This window comes from Pseudopodoces humilis, chromosome 9 (assembly GCF_049639895.1).
Source record: "Pseudopodoces humilis isolate 2021_Gansu_Grassland_sample_001 chromosome 9, ASM4963989v1, whole genome shotgun sequence".
In the NCBI taxonomy this organism is placed as follows: domain Eukaryota; kingdom Metazoa; phylum Chordata; class Aves; order Passeriformes; family Paridae; genus Pseudopodoces; species Pseudopodoces humilis.
Genome location: NC_142208.1, coordinates 12,361,585 through 12,376,730, shown reverse-complemented (window position 1 = coordinate 12,376,730; position 15,146 = coordinate 12,361,585). Strand labels below are relative to the sequence as shown.

The 15,146-nt window shown below is 41.0% G+C and overlaps 1 protein-coding gene across 12 annotated transcripts in view; it reads left to right on the top strand.

Moving 5' to 3' along the window:
- Positions 1–15,146, top strand: part of ZMIZ1 (zinc finger MIZ-type containing 1) — a 338,900-nt gene that overhangs the window by 235,652 nt on the left and 88,102 nt on the right. The window contains exon 1 of one of the 12 annotated variants that reach the window (XM_014250352.2): positions 10,952–11,092. The exons of 10 other annotated variants lie outside the window; for them this stretch is intronic. The gene's annotated coding sequence lies outside the window, so the exon portion shown is untranslated. Of the gene's footprint in view, positions 1–10,951; positions 11,093–11,514; positions 11,676–15,146 lie in introns of those variants that run through there. One more of the 12 variants, XM_014250353.2, reaches the window with a different exon arrangement.

The following is a 15,146-nucleotide window of genomic DNA, read 5'->3' as shown; positions in this document are numbered from 1 at the left end:
CCTCTGTCTTCAGGATAAGTACCCTGAAAAAGCATTGTTGCTTAAATATCAGCTCTTTAATCTGAAGTAATTATTTAGAGAATGTTTTCGTGTTTTTGATGAAATAAGATATCTCAGTCAATACTTTGTCTGAAAGCAATATAAATATTTTATCAGAATCATGTAAATTGTGTTACACATTTTAGTAGGTTTGAGATGGTTACTTGCCTCCTGTGGCATTCTGTAGGGATTCAGGCCCCTTTTTTTTATGCCCATGAATTATTCTTGCTGTTGTATAAAGCAGTGTCATAGTCTTAAGAATTTAGTTGTACTTTTAAAGCTAAAAGTTAACAAATAGTAAAATAGTACTGATCATTTCTGTTATGATAGTATTCTAATCCTCCTTGTGTCTCTGGGCAGTAGTGTTGCTCCAGTGATTAGTCATAAGAAAGTCACCTACATTGGACCCCCATACATCTTCAGTTTAGTTCACCTCTCCCTGTAGCACTGGTGATACTTAAAACAAAATGTTGATTTGATCCATGGTTTGGTTTTCTTTATTTCTCATCACAGAGTGACAGAATTTGCATGTTCATTCCGCGAGTATTGAAACTACTTGCATGGGTCTGCTGCTTTTGCTTTTAAATAACTCCAAATTTAAATTTAAATGCATAGGGCTTTTTTTCTTGATTGCTCTGTTACTTTATTTTGGAAAAAGTATTCAGTAATGTAAATGAAGCTGCAACAGAAAAAAAACAAACCAAGTATGTGTGTGTATGTGTATTTTTTTCTCATCCAGAGACCAATGGAGACAGTACAGGCCAATAGGCATCACTGGGTGAGAAATGTTACCATATATGACATTCCCTGGAAGCCAATAAGAAAACTGAAGCAAGAGTAATCACCTACACTCCTGCAGACTACTCCTTAAAGTCTTTTCTGTAGAGGAATTGCTAACAAAAATGAAGTGAATCCTTCTTGTTTTCATAGAGAACCTAAGAAAAAGTCTGTTTTTCTTGTGTGGAAGAATAAAACTGTGCTGTACATTTGAAATTGTTTGCTTATAGCGTAGCAGGAGATGGTTTGCAGTCAGTGGCATGTGTCTGAAATGGGAACAGGAGCACGGAAGTGATATATTGAGGGTTATTGAGAAACTAGGGTTATCTGTCTCCCATCTGCCCCTTTGCACCAGTGTAAAAAAAATTACAAACTGATTTTATCTTTGCCTCTCTCTCCCCCTTAGTCCCAGGAGTATGACAAAGTTTCTAAGAGAGTTAGAAGGCATATAAATCTTCTCAGCTTGCTGAAATAGTCATTTCTATCTACTAAATGAGGAAGCTGTTGAGGAGTGGTATTGAAAGTTACTCATTAACTTCTTTGCTCTGGCTTTGTAAAACAGACTTCCGTTTCCCCCTCTCCGACTTTGATACAGGAGTTTATGGCAGACCCCTGTGATTCTGATCTGATTGAAGTGAGGAGACTCAGGTCACTAAACTTGGCTCCTTCAGTAGAGATAAGAGCTACCATTAAACCCCAGAAAGATGTAACAGATGAGAGTGCAGATAGTACTAGAATATAAACCCTTAATTTTGTCAGGGCTATAAATATTAAAATCATAGGCCTTCACCCAGCAGAATGTCTTCAGAGAGGTAAAGGTGATTCAAAGCAAGAGAAAGGCAATTTGGAGAGGACATCCTATACATGAGAAAATAGAGATGGTTTTGATGAGATCTGAGGCACTGTAGAAGTTTCATCTTTCCTTTTGGAAAGTCCCTGCCTCGTGAAGGTTTGTCATTTCTAAGAATCACAGAAATCATCTTAAAGCAAAAGCAGAATTTTTTTTCTATTTATGTTGATTTCTGTAAATATGTCTAATATTGCCTTGCCTAAAGTAAAAAGAAATGTGACTTTCATAACTTTAATTACTTTAACTTCGGTAAAAACAATTTGCTTTCACTCTGCTAGCTTTTCTTTGCAGGTATGAAAGTATATTACATCTCCTTCAAGACAATTTTTAACATGAGTTTAAATGTTAAAGCCCACACAGCATTTTTCCAAAAGCACATCTTCCAGGCCCAGATAAGTGGCCTACAGAGTAACACTAAAGTGTGTTAAGCCTCAGTTAAACAACCTGCCAGTACTTTTTTCAATTCAAGATTTTTTCAATTCAATTCAAGGTGTTGATTATAAAGGTGCAGTAGTCAGTAAATAGTTTGGAGAGTTGACATTGACTGGCCAAAAGTTAAAAGCTGTGGTAATGACTTGTGGTTTCTCAGTTCTTGGATGTGCTGAACTGAAAATCTGTTAAAGATGCTTAACTTCTAGCAGCAAAAGATTTAGCATTTTCAGAAAATCAGACTAAATTATGCTTTCTGAAGTTGAAGTACCCAAAATTTTATTTTCTCATCTTCTCCAAGTTGTACTCTCTCATTTAAGCTGGTCTCACTGCACCAGAACTTTCACTTCAGTTTTTGTAGTTAGAGGAGATACTTGAGTATGTGTTCTTGAAGTACTTTAAGTAATTAAAAGAAATTAAGTGATTCAAATACAGTTGTCTGGTTAAGCCTCCAAAGAATATGTTCAACTGTAATGTTTACTTAAGAGTGGATTTAAATATGAAACAAAAAGTAAAGCCACATTTATGGCCTAAGGAAACATGGAAAATATTCCTGATTTTACTTTGAAGGCTTCATTAAAAATAGCTCACCATCAAATTTCCCATTTTAAAGCTTCTGCTGTGAAATATTTAAGCCTTAACACTCAGTCTTTTGACTGAGGACAGTCAGCCCACTAAGGTAACAGTGGACAGAGAGACTCAACTGCTGCATATTGATTAAAAAGAGGATAGTTCCTGTTACTCACAGGGAAAGGATTCTAGACTTGATCATGCTATTTCAAAGTGCCTCTTGGGACAAGATTCTGTTCTGGTACCTGTACATTATAAAAGCACAACTTTTGTGAAACTCTCCATGTCATGTTGCAGGAGAGAAGTAACAAACAGTGTTAAATACTGTTGGATATTTTCCAGATTATGGAAATGTATATTTTTGTTGCTGTAATATTGCTTCATATTCTATCAGAATGTAAATTGTTTAACAGATGGATGTAGTTATTAGAAAATCTTGAAGTGTGAACATTCCAAGGTGTAGACTTGCTCTTAGACTCAAAGTGGGCTAGATCTATGCTAGAAATCCTCCAATAAAATAGGATGTGTTTATATGCATGCCAGAAGCCCTCTTTAAGTGGTATCACATAAACCCTCAATTGTAAATTTAATTTCAGTGAGAGCCCAATAAGGGCAGTATAAGGCATAACCTCTTGCCAGTATGAGCTGTCTGTGCTTGGTAGCAACTGGCAGCAGGGCTGTCCTCCCTGATTCTACTGCTAAATATTGCTCAGGCCTAGAAGACTTTCAGCCTCCTGTAAAGAAATACATAGACTGCTTTAGAGACAAATATACAGAAGATGGTAAAAAGAAAAAAGAAAAAATGTGAGTGTAGCTACTTGGTAGGAATGTGCCAGGTATATATTGGTGGTCCCAAAGTGAGTGATACTTTCATGTGGTTATAATATGTTTTGGTAACTTCATGTTCTTCTGTACTCAGCTTGTTTAACCCACAAGCTATGATGCTTTAAAATGTCTCACAGTTTAAGAGGGATTGATTGCTCTTAATGGTATCCCTCTTTATCTATATGTAGGTATATCGTTATTTATCTTGCATGCCCTTGTATTTTGTTCTTAACTATTGTATTTTCATTGTTTTATTTGAGAAGATGCAATTATGCTATCTAAATAATAAGGAAAGTTCTTAAATCTAGGTAATAGGTAGTGAAGGGTTAAAAATCTAAGGGCCTATTAATGTAGAGAAATGCTGACACAAGTTCTTCAGTCCTTTTCCTGACAGAACACCCATCTTTAATTTGCTCCTCTCTTTACCCATATAACATTGTACATCTGTCCTTGAAAACAGCTCCTGCAGCATGAGCCTAGCCAGTGGAGTCAATTTAGCAAAGGTTGCTGTCTGTGTCCTAGCAGTGCAGGCAGACAGCCTGGAGCTATGACTTATAATCAGCTGAACAGGTATATGAATAATTACTAAAGATAGAAACATGTGTTAATTGCTGGGTTTAATCCTGTTCTCATAAATTGCTACAGAATCACCCCCCTCCAGCATTAACCATCACCCTCCTCCTAGCATTAACATGTCAAAATGAGTATTTTTCTCAGAGCATAAGTAACTCAGAGCGTAGATTTGGGAACTTTTTTAGTTTTAAGATTCTTGTTAGTATTTAAGCATACCGATACTCTCTGAGAGTCCTTTATATCTGCTTTGAAGCTTTGAGGCTCAAAGTATTTGGTGTTGACTGAGAGCCGAGTTTGTCAGTTTCTGAAAGCAAAACTTGATGTTAAGCTGTTGTTCCTCTTAAAATTATTGTCTACTAGGAGGTTTCTTTAACTCTGAGTAAAGTCACTTTCTTTTCAGACCGTTCCATTTTTTCTTCAATCACTCTGATTATCAAAACCAAGAAAACAATAAAGAATACCTCTCTCCCTGTAGTTCTATCCTGTTGCTAATACAGTAATCCTCAGTAAGTGGGAAAAATGAAGGGATGCTCATAGAAATTGATTATAGAGTATGAGGGAGTGACAGTGACTGCATTTGGTCTTCACCAAGAGCATTTTGCCTTATTAGGCTACTTAGCAAGCTGAACTGTACTTTATCTCATAGTCCTCTAAAAATAACTCTGTATGGCTTTCTGGCAGATTGATATAAAAAGTGTATGATGGTGGTACATGGGGTTGTTTAAATACAAGGCTAGAAGCATGAGCTGGCCTCCAAATGATTAATGTCTTTGTATTCCAGAATGGAAGCTTTCCAAGACAGTGATGCATAGCCACCAATTTGTAACTCTTTTTTTAATTTGTAACTTTGGACTTTTATCTATTTGATTATTATATATTATATATGTTTGATATGGCGTCATGAAACATCTGAGTGCACTTTCAATGATTTTCTACACTCCACAATTGATTTGAAGAAAGTGGCATTTCATGTTGTTTTCATAGAGTTTTTTAAAATTTAAAAAAAAAAACAAACATAAAAAGCAAGGGCATCTCAACTTTCTCGTTTTAAGACTCTCACAATTCACTCATAGCACAGAGAAAAAGATCTGTCATGAACTTTCCAATGTATAGAATGTAAAGAGTGAGGGTGATGAAGGACATATCTTCTCTACATCTCTTCTTACTGCATTTATGTCCCATGCAGGGGTTCTCATGCAGGGGGGGGAAGACATCTCCAGCTGAGCCAGGAAACCAGAGCAGCAGCTCCTCACACTGCTGTGATGGGGCTGGCATATGAAGTGTCAACTGGATGTGAAGATAATGATGAAAGATAAAATAAAAAAGTCACTGGGATTGACTATTCGTGGAGAGCTTATTCTTTTGAGATCTTAATGAGGAATATTAATGTAATTTTTATTTCTGGAAAATAATTGTGAAGAGTCAAAACAGTCCAGACTGGATTTACAATGCCAAGAAGTGTTCAGGAGCCCTAGCAGGGCTTCTACTTTCCAGGCTTCAGTTTCATTTACTCTTTTGCATCCCATTAGTTCTACATTGCCTCACAAGATGCTGTTCTAATAGTTTTCTATCTTCTTTCACTGAGACCTGATTAAGTTGCTGTCTTCAGAGCTGCCTCCTTATCCCCTTGAACAATTAATCAGGGAGAGAGAAAGCTTAGCTCTAATTAACCCACAGCTTGCCAGAGGTGGGGCTTCTCCTATATGCTCAATAAAACCAAGTTTTTTTAGGGAGAATATATTCTTAACCATCTTGAAATGCAGAAGAAAAAATGTTTTCTTGAAGTGCATACTAAAACTTTCCTAGAGAGGTAATAGTCCTCGTTGCATTTGAAGGTCTTGCTTTGTTATAACAAAGTTTTTAGTATTTTGCAGAACATACAGATGCTGAAAGATTTGTTTGAAATCTAAAGAACAGTTCATCAGATATTCCCCCAAAGTGGTAGAAGGTTAAAAATGTCTAAACTACATGAGGACAATCAAGCAGCTTACAAGATGTGGTATAGAAATATTTTATCAAAACTTAGTGAAAATATGGATGTTTTAGAAATCCACTTGATCATGCTGAAAAAATGGATGTTGAATGGAAAGGACTTCAGTTAATTCTGATTTCTTTCTGATTTTCTAGAAATGTCATGAGCTCTAGCCCAGATGCCTAAAGAGGCATTAGATTAGAAAACTGCAACATTATTAGATGGACTTAAGGTCTCCTTTTGCAAATATTTTGGCAATTGACAGAGGTGTTCATCAGGGTGCCCAAAGGTCTATCCTGAGCCTGTGCTGAGAGTTGAAGGAGTATTGTTTTGTAATGGGGTAACAAGAACATGAGCATTTCCATGGTCTTGTAAGTTAAATAGGGCATGTCTTTCGGAAGATTTTGAGTGTTCTGGCCCAATTGCTGTGTGCTTCCAGAACAGCATTTGGTGTTTCCAGGTTCAGATCAGGGGCTTCATCATTTAGTTACCAAGGGCTACAAGCAAACAGTGGTCATGGGCAGCTTGAAAAAAATCCTACCTTTTGTAACTTCCCTACCTTTGCTTTATAAACCCTAATGCAGAGGGGGACCAAAGGGTATGTACCTTAGTCATAAAATTCTTTGCAATGTAGTAATCTCTTATTTAAGCAGGATAGGACAAAACCGTGTGAAAGGGTCTCACTTTACTTTGAAATACTGGGTTTTCCTTCCACACATCTTTCTAGAAGGAGTTTATTTGATTATGTAAAAATGGGTTATGCATGAAAGACACTTGATGCACAGTCAGATGATTTCAATTTTTGTTTTTTCAAATACATGGTTGTTTTTTTACTGGGATGCAGCCCTTAGATTTATGACAGCTTCAACTGATTCAACCTACTGTGAAACATTAGGAAAAATCGACAAGGCCACTGATCCATGTATTCTGTGTATTTCAACTATGTAATTGTAAGCCTTCTAAAGAGATTTTTGAATCCTTTGAATCAACAGTAAAATATATACATATCAAGGGAACTAATTCTTGGGCAAATAACCTGCTCTAGACAAATATTGTAAGGAACTACCCTGCTGTGTTCAGCAGTGCAGCAAAACTCGGATGAATAAAGATTGGTCCCCGAGATAAACCTTTAAATCTTTGGTCATAGAAAATTTGCATTGCTAAAGGATTATATTATGAGTCAGTGGGCAATAACTGCTATTACAGCTACTTGAAGAGATTTTCCTTACCCATTTTTGCTTTCTTTCTCTGCTCTTTTCTCAGCATACCTCTCACAATGATATTCCAGTAGAACATGATGCTGTCCCTCTGTGTAGAGTCTACTTGATACTGAAGTATCCAAATGGGTGATTTGTTCTCCACCCCTCTGCAGCCTCTCCTTCTTTCACTGTTGGTGATTGCATCTTTATTACAGGTGTTGATCTATTTGATTAATTTCTTACATATCACTGAAGAGGGGCAAGGCAGAAGAGAAGTGAGAATTATGCCCAAAGGCTACCTCACTTGAAGTAGTTTAAGACACACATCATGCTGTTCATGTTGAGCAGTCAAAAGCACCTGAACATACGAAAGTTGTTCACATCATTAGCTTGTTCACCATGAAAAATTGGTGTTCCATGGGCATGTCTATTGCATCATCTCAACTTAAGGACAGGCTTCTGACTTCTTAAAAATACACTCCTTCGGAGAGGTATCTTGGCATGGAGAGCAATGAGCAGTACCATAAGAACGTGGTTTGCTCCTGTGCCAAGCAGTGACTGACAGGATTGAGACTTTAGAAAGTTTGTCTGTAATACTGTTTCTCACCGACTGTGTGTGCTAAACAGACAAACATTGCCTCCTGCTTTGAGATAAATAGGACTTCTCTGAAAATCTTCCAACTCTTCTCCTTAATCAGCTAGAGGTGGTCCAAGTAAGTGTGTCCTCTTTCCCCTCCTGTAGAACTCAAAGATGTTTGAGTTCTGACCTGTTTCCCCCTCCCCTGTGAGGCTGAGCTGGAACAAGAACCAGCAGCAGGCACACCCCCAGACAATGGGATCCCTGGGGCCTCAACAGAGCCACACAAAGCACTGCCAAAGAGCCTGTTCTCCCATCCCCACATAAAAAAGGTGCTTCCCAGTACAGACCCACTTCTCCCAGTAGTACATGTCTTAAGTGAGTTGTGTTAATAGTTATCATTGCCTGAAAATAACCTTCCTTGTGATGTAATTTGACATACTGCTGTCAGAGGGGCTTAAACATAGTAATCTTTAAAAATGATTGGGAATTTGCCCTAGAGAAAAAACTGTTATGATTAATTTCTACAAATGATAAACCACTCCTTCTTCAAAATACTGCATGCTATGAAGTGTGATTTAATCCATTTGACTACAGAGCCTGATGCTTCTGACAACTGTGACTCAAATGTCATCACAGAAAGTGATATTTCAAGTGGCAGGGTGGGATTAGAAACCTGCTGAAGATTTGTCAAAGGAGAAGTAAGTACATAATTTTTAGATAAGTGATTTGTCTACTGTAAACCACTTCCTCTGAAAAGACAGACAGCTTTAAAAGAGAAACTTACACTGTTACACTAGAGAGAGCAATTTAATTGCAGAGAGATACTACTTATGATGGTAGGTAGAGAAAAAACCAGCATGCTTGGGAATGTGTTTTCTATACAGAAAAAAATAAAATTACTTTTCACCCTCAGAAAATAACTTAATTTGGGCTTGTATGAGGAAGGAACCAGTCTCAGCATCTGGGACCTCGTGATCACCTGATACATTCTTGTTGCTGCTTTGTGTGTTTTTTCAAACTACAAAAACCACCATGATATCTTACGAATTGTGTGAAAATACCTTAAATGCAGTAAAACTTGAAACAAGCACAGAAATGTTCATTCTATCAAGAATTCATGTAGCGTTAGAGCAATTACTAATTTCATTCACATCCACCGAGTCTGAACTCAGTGCACTTACATTAGTAAGGCAGTTTGGTCCTTGTTTTGGATTATTGACATACTTTTCATTGCTTTGACCGTCCCCTGAAACTTGTGCTTCCTATATCTCTTCTGCCAGTCTAGCTGTATAATTTATACCTCCTTAAAGCATTGGTCCGCTCTGAAAGGCAATGAAAAAAACCATGTAAGGTTCTTTACTTTTCCTGCATGTGGCTGAATCTGAAGTTTGACCAGCTGCAATGGAAACTACATTTAGTGTAAGAGTTTGTTCCAGCAGCCCCATGGGTACACCTGCATCTCTGAGGACCTAGCTGAAGGCTTGCCCAGGCTGTACAGACTGTCTGCTATGGATGCTGGTCCAGCGCTGAGTCCTGGAGCAACTGTAGCAGCTGTGTTGTTGTGAGGTGTTCCTTCAGCCACACTTGTGCAGCTCTGAGATTGCACCAAGTCTGGAGGGTTTGCTTTGCAGTTCTGCTCTGTCTGATGGCTGTGGAGAGAAAGCAATAACCCTGTCTGACAGACTGACCTTGAGATCCTACATCAGGAGTGGAAGTTAAGTGAGAGCAGGCATAACTCTTACCTTTTTGCAGTGGATTACCTGGGGGGATGGAAAAAAAAAAAAAGAACATGAAATCTGACAATGCTTTTTTGTGGAATCATTTTTCAGAGAAGAGCTGCTCTTTGATATCTCTGATAGTTTGCTGCTCCAATCTGTCATGTTGCCGACTCTCTGCTAAGGTGTTTGGGAAGCACAGTTAAGTGACTGTAAGCATGGCAAGGGAAGCTGGGGCCATTTTTTCACTGAAAGGAATTTTGCTGGAGAGATAGTATTTTTTTCAAGTCCTCCTGTTTTTATTGTTGTGTTTTGTTTGTTTCTCGCTGGAACCTGCCGGCTGCTTCACTGCCGGAGGGCCGGGTGCGCCTTTAAGAGGTGGAGGTGCCTTTGTGCAGGTTGTGCGGGGAAGGAAGTGGCTCTGCACCGAGGAGGGTGGCAGGAAAAGGCTGGTGCTCGGCTGGCCACAACTTAAACTGCCAGTTTTGCCTTTGAGAGGCAGCAAAGAATTGTCACGTTAGCTTCCTGGGGGTTGATCGTTTGTTGCTTTATTTTTTTCCCCCTTCGGCACTGTCAGTTGAAACGCTGACCACCGCAGGCACAGCTGGACATGCTTAAAACTCTTCCGTGGGCAGCCCTGAGCTGGCAGTGGCGTGGGAACGGGTGATGTCTTGGGAGCGGTGCGCGGCCGGCAAAGGTGAATACCGTAACTCGCAAGCACAGCCCAAGGAACCTGTCCGGGCCAGGCTGTCCCGCAGATGACAGCGGTTCCGGTGGCAGCCCCCGCCTGCCTGCCTCAGTTTCCCCCGGCGGCGGAGGGACGGCGCCCGTCGTTCCGCCGAGCGGGAGCGCTGGGGCGCCCTGGGGCCCGCAGTCGGCGCCGCCGCTCCAGCGACCTCCCCCGCCGGCCCGCCGGTACCTCCCGGCCGGCCCGCCGGTACCTCCCCCGCCGGCCCGCCGGTACCTCCCGGCCGGCCCGCCGGTACCTCCTGCCCGGCGCGGGGCGGCGGCCGGTCCGGAAGGAAACTCCCGGCCGCGGGGGCCGCCCGCCCCGGGCGCTGCTCCGCCGCCGAGGCTGCCCTGGACGCTAATTAGCATGACTAGTTTGATGGATTTCGTCAAAAGCATTCAGCAAACAGGGTAGGGGGGAAGCGAGGGTATAAGATTTCCCAAATCTCGAGACTTTTCAGCCCCGGTGTCCTTAATGGTTTGTTACGCGGGCTCGAACAAGTGTTGCTTCCAATTAATTGATCGAGGGGATTTATTTTAGTATTTTGGCTGGGTGCCAGAGACAGAGGCTTTGTCCTAGCGTTTTAAGCACCACCCCTCCTTGCAAGTTTGAAATGTGAGCTGCCTGGGTGGTTTTTTTTTTTTTTTTTTCCTCCTCTCTTTCTCTCTCTTCCTTCTGGCAAAGTGGCTGTGGCTGCGTGTGTGTGTGTGTGTGTGTGCGTGTGTGTGCACCAGAATGAGAGAAGGACGTACCTCTCTGTGTAATGGGAAAGCAAGACATGGATCAGTAGAGACAGAAAAGAGAACCATCAATATCAGTAACATGCAGCTGAGGTGAGATTTTTCTGAGTGTTTGATTTTCTTAAAACCCTTTCGGAAGATTTACAGCAGCCTTCTGCCATGCTGCGTGCCGAAGACGTACTCCTAAGCAATGTCATAGGGATGCTTACATGTCTATCGCCGTTTTAGGTCTGTTCGCGTACGTGTGAAGTTTTAAAGCTTAACCTGATTCTCTTTATTGTCTCTAGAGGGTTGTAGCTTGAGCACAAATAGCCTGTTGGCAAGTACGGCATGAGCCCATTAGCAAGACTCCATCTGTGATTGGTTTTGCCTGGAAACCGGGAGACAAGCAATGAATAATTGATGTGTGTTGTGCAGTAGCTGGACAGGCAAAGAGGAGAGAGAGAGAGGGAGAAACAGAGCAGGGTGCCCTCAGAGGGGGAGAGCGAACAAGCTTGAAAATAGCTACTGGCTGCCTTGTGCTGAGATGAAGGCAACCCCGGCTGTCTTTGTTCTGCACTGGCTGCTTTCTGCCTAGAAGTGTTTGCAGACATATGTGGCCTCTCTGCAGCAGCGGAGGCAGGCGCGCCGAGGAGGGGCGGCAGAGGAAGCCCGGTGAATGGGATGTAACTCGGGGGTAAGTTGGTTCCGGGGGGGCGGGGGCCGTGCGTGCGGGAGCGGGGCCGCGGCCGGAGCGCGCTGGCCGCAGGCAGAGCCCGTGAGTGCGTGCAGGGCCCTGAGCGATGTCTCGGTGTGCGGGAGCGGGTGCATTGTGGGAGCGGCTGTCAGCGATGGCAGCGGGCTCTGCCCTGCCCGGGCACCGCGCCCGGCCCGCCGGCGCTGCGCGGGGCTCCCGCCGCTCGGCCCGCGGCGTTCCCAGCGAGCTGCTGGCCGCATCCGCAGTCATAAAACCGAAAGGCAACTCCGATTATCGCTGGCCTTTCCTGCAACTTTAGCCTGTCTGGCACTGTCAGAACGTGACAGGCTGTTCTGCAAACAGCAGTGACAATACTGCTGCCACCATTTCATTTTTGCTGTCTTTATAAAGACCTTGCCATGCAGAACTCACATCCGTGGCAAGTGGTTTCATAGAAGATCTCAAAGTAGTATTAGTATCGATGACAGTCTCGAGTATTCCAGTTGACAAGTTTTTTGCCCCTTATGTTTAGTAGTAACAAGTGTCCTGTTTAATCTTTTCCTGTGTAAAAACTAAAAAGGTTATTTAATTTGCATATGATTTAAGGAGTTTTGAGAAAGTTTCAAACTAGTGATGCCAGACTGGAATTCAGGAAGTTGGTTTTATTGTTCAGTTTAGTTAGCTGGCTTAATGCAAATAGTATTCAAGAACTGAATAAAATAGCATATATCAATGTACACCAAAAACAAAATGTGAAGGATCTATGCAGCTTCAGTGTTTGCAATGCAGACATTGACAGCACGGTCTGTTGGGGGAAGAGAGGTTGCTAATGTAGATAACAGCTCTTTGAATCGGTAAAATCACTGTGTAAGGTAAAGTAGACTTTACATAAAGTAGCATCAGTGATTCTGGGTCCTCTAAAGTCACTGTCAAAACAAATTGTAACTTCAGTCATAGAAACTTCTTGTCCTGAATTCAGGTGAGCCCATTTTAAGATCTGGTTGAAACCCCCTACTATCTGTCATCTTTCGATGAAATAAATACTCTCTATAGACATCTCATGGAGTGAACTGGTTAAATGGAACCCACACTTATGACAACTTACCTTGGCTCACAGTACTATAGAAGATAATGTTCATTCTGCAGATCTGTAGATTTTGGAATGAGAAGTTATTGCAGAGACAGTTTCTTTCAAGAAGTCATGTCCCAGGTTAAGCTAACCAGGTCATTAGGCTGGGGTGACCTGAGAAAAGCAATTAGTGTGACTGAAGTACTACTTGGAAATGGAAGTACATAAAACTAAGATCCAGCTAAAGTTGTTTTATGTTGCCTAATGTTTCCTGTAGTTTTTGTTCAAGTTAGAAGTTTATTACAGTTCTGTTGGTAATAAAGTAATTATCAGCATCTAATCATGCATAAATGTGGAAGCTCCTCTGAGTTCACCAGAAGCATGTCTTTCCATGCTGTCACCAATCTGCTTAGCAGAATTTTGTTCCTCTTTTTGCTTAGCATTTAAGTTGATATGGCAGCTTAAGTGCAATACAACATGTGAACAAAAGTTTGGGTTTATGTAAATTTATTTCAGAAGAGCTCAGTCAGTAATGCTCCAGTGTAGGTGAACAGAAGAGTGTTACCAAAGGCTCAATATCAAATTTATGGTCCAAGTTTGATTTAAAACAGTACTTAACATTGATTTGATTCCCACACACCCCACCTTTACCCCTTTCTGGAGGAGGCGCCAGAAAATCCCTGGGGAAATACGTCTGCAAATGCAATGAAGTTTCATTGGTAAAAAAGTCATCTGAATGAGCAAGGAAGAGTTTCATGTTAGCAAATTGAAAAGACCGATCATAAGTGAGGTTTAAAACATAGTCATAAGCCTTTGATCTTGTGTAGGTCGTAGTAGAATGGGTACAAATGTCAAAGCTGTGCCTGTCAATGTGTCTGTGATTCTGGCTGAAGTGTTGCCGTGTTCATATTTCAGTGCAACACATGTGCTCTGTGGTATTACTTGTGCTGAAAGTGACATTTAGTCCTTATGCTGGATGGATGCTCCAGGAACATCCAAGAAAGTTTGTCCACATGTACTGGACAGAGGACAGCTTTTGGTTACAAAGCAAAGAAGCAGAGCATGCAAACCAACAATGAGAGAAAAATAGAGGATACTTGGGCTCAATGAATAGACAATTTGTTGTTGTAGTAACGGGTTCTGTATTAACTACAGTGAGATAGTTTAGAGGGAATAGTCCGCCAAAACAGGCTTGCTGTTGCTGTAAGAGTTAGCAATTAGTTCAAGAGAGTCTCCAAATCCAATGCCCCAAGCCCCTGCAATTACAAGATGTGTAACTAAGACAAGAGAATAGTGCTTTTCTATGTCACGAGGTAAGCTGAGGACACAGAAGTTCCCACGTTATCCTCAGTTGTCACTGTGACAATGCAAGGCTGCTTTCTCATGACCATTACACCAGTAAAAGAGATATTCATGATCAACAGTGAGCAAAAATCATTAGAGTGAAGATATCAGGAAGCTGTCACTCTGCAGGATGGCACAATTGTAACTTATTTTTTCTCATAACAAAATAATAGATTGTAGATTATATTAAAAAATATCAAAAGAGCTAATCAGAGACGGAGCTAACCAGCAGAAAACAAATAATCCTAGAACCTTATTGTGTGAAATATTGTTAAAATGATGTTCCAGATCTCAGTGAAGATGCTCTTTGGTTTGATTCCTCTCAGTTGGAGAACAGAAAGTGCCACAGGAAATACCTTCCTCTGCGGCCACTCTGTCAAAGGGAACTTCTGTTTTCTCTTGGGTAGAACAAACAGAAGAAGCTGCTCCTAACAGACTGCCATGAAACTGCTTGTAAGCAGCTGGACAGCAAGGTTTTTGCTCAGAGAAAAAAGCGGGGGGGAAAAGTGACTTCCTCCCAGCACTGCTCAGCTATTGCTGCAGTGTAGTTCAGAGCTATCCATGCTAGAGCTGGGGGATCTAATTGAAGTCTCAGAAGCCTTGCTGGGCACGTGGGGAGCTGTGCAGGGTGAGCAGATGGGTCACTACTTCTGGTACCTTGCAGGATACAGCAGAGACATATCCAGAGGGTTTAAAAAAAATTATGTAACAAATTACCCCACTGTGTTTCTGCTAAATTTCCTAGAGTTTGTATTCTTTGTACTGCCTTTCCAGAAGAAACCAGAAAGTTCTGTGAAAAAAAAAAAACAGTAGACATGACATCTGTTTCACTGTAGTGTGGTGTTACTGGTTGTTTCTTTGAAGTAACCAAAACAAACAGAAAAGAAAATTAATTCAAAGTAACTAAAAGTTAACACACTTGAAAGAATATATTAAGTTAATGTCATTTGGCTCTTCTAACAGAAGGAAACAAAATTCCGTGGGGTATACCTTATGCTGAAGCAAAACAATGTTTTTGGTATATAAAACAGTTATTTTAGAAGTAGCTAAAAACAAGT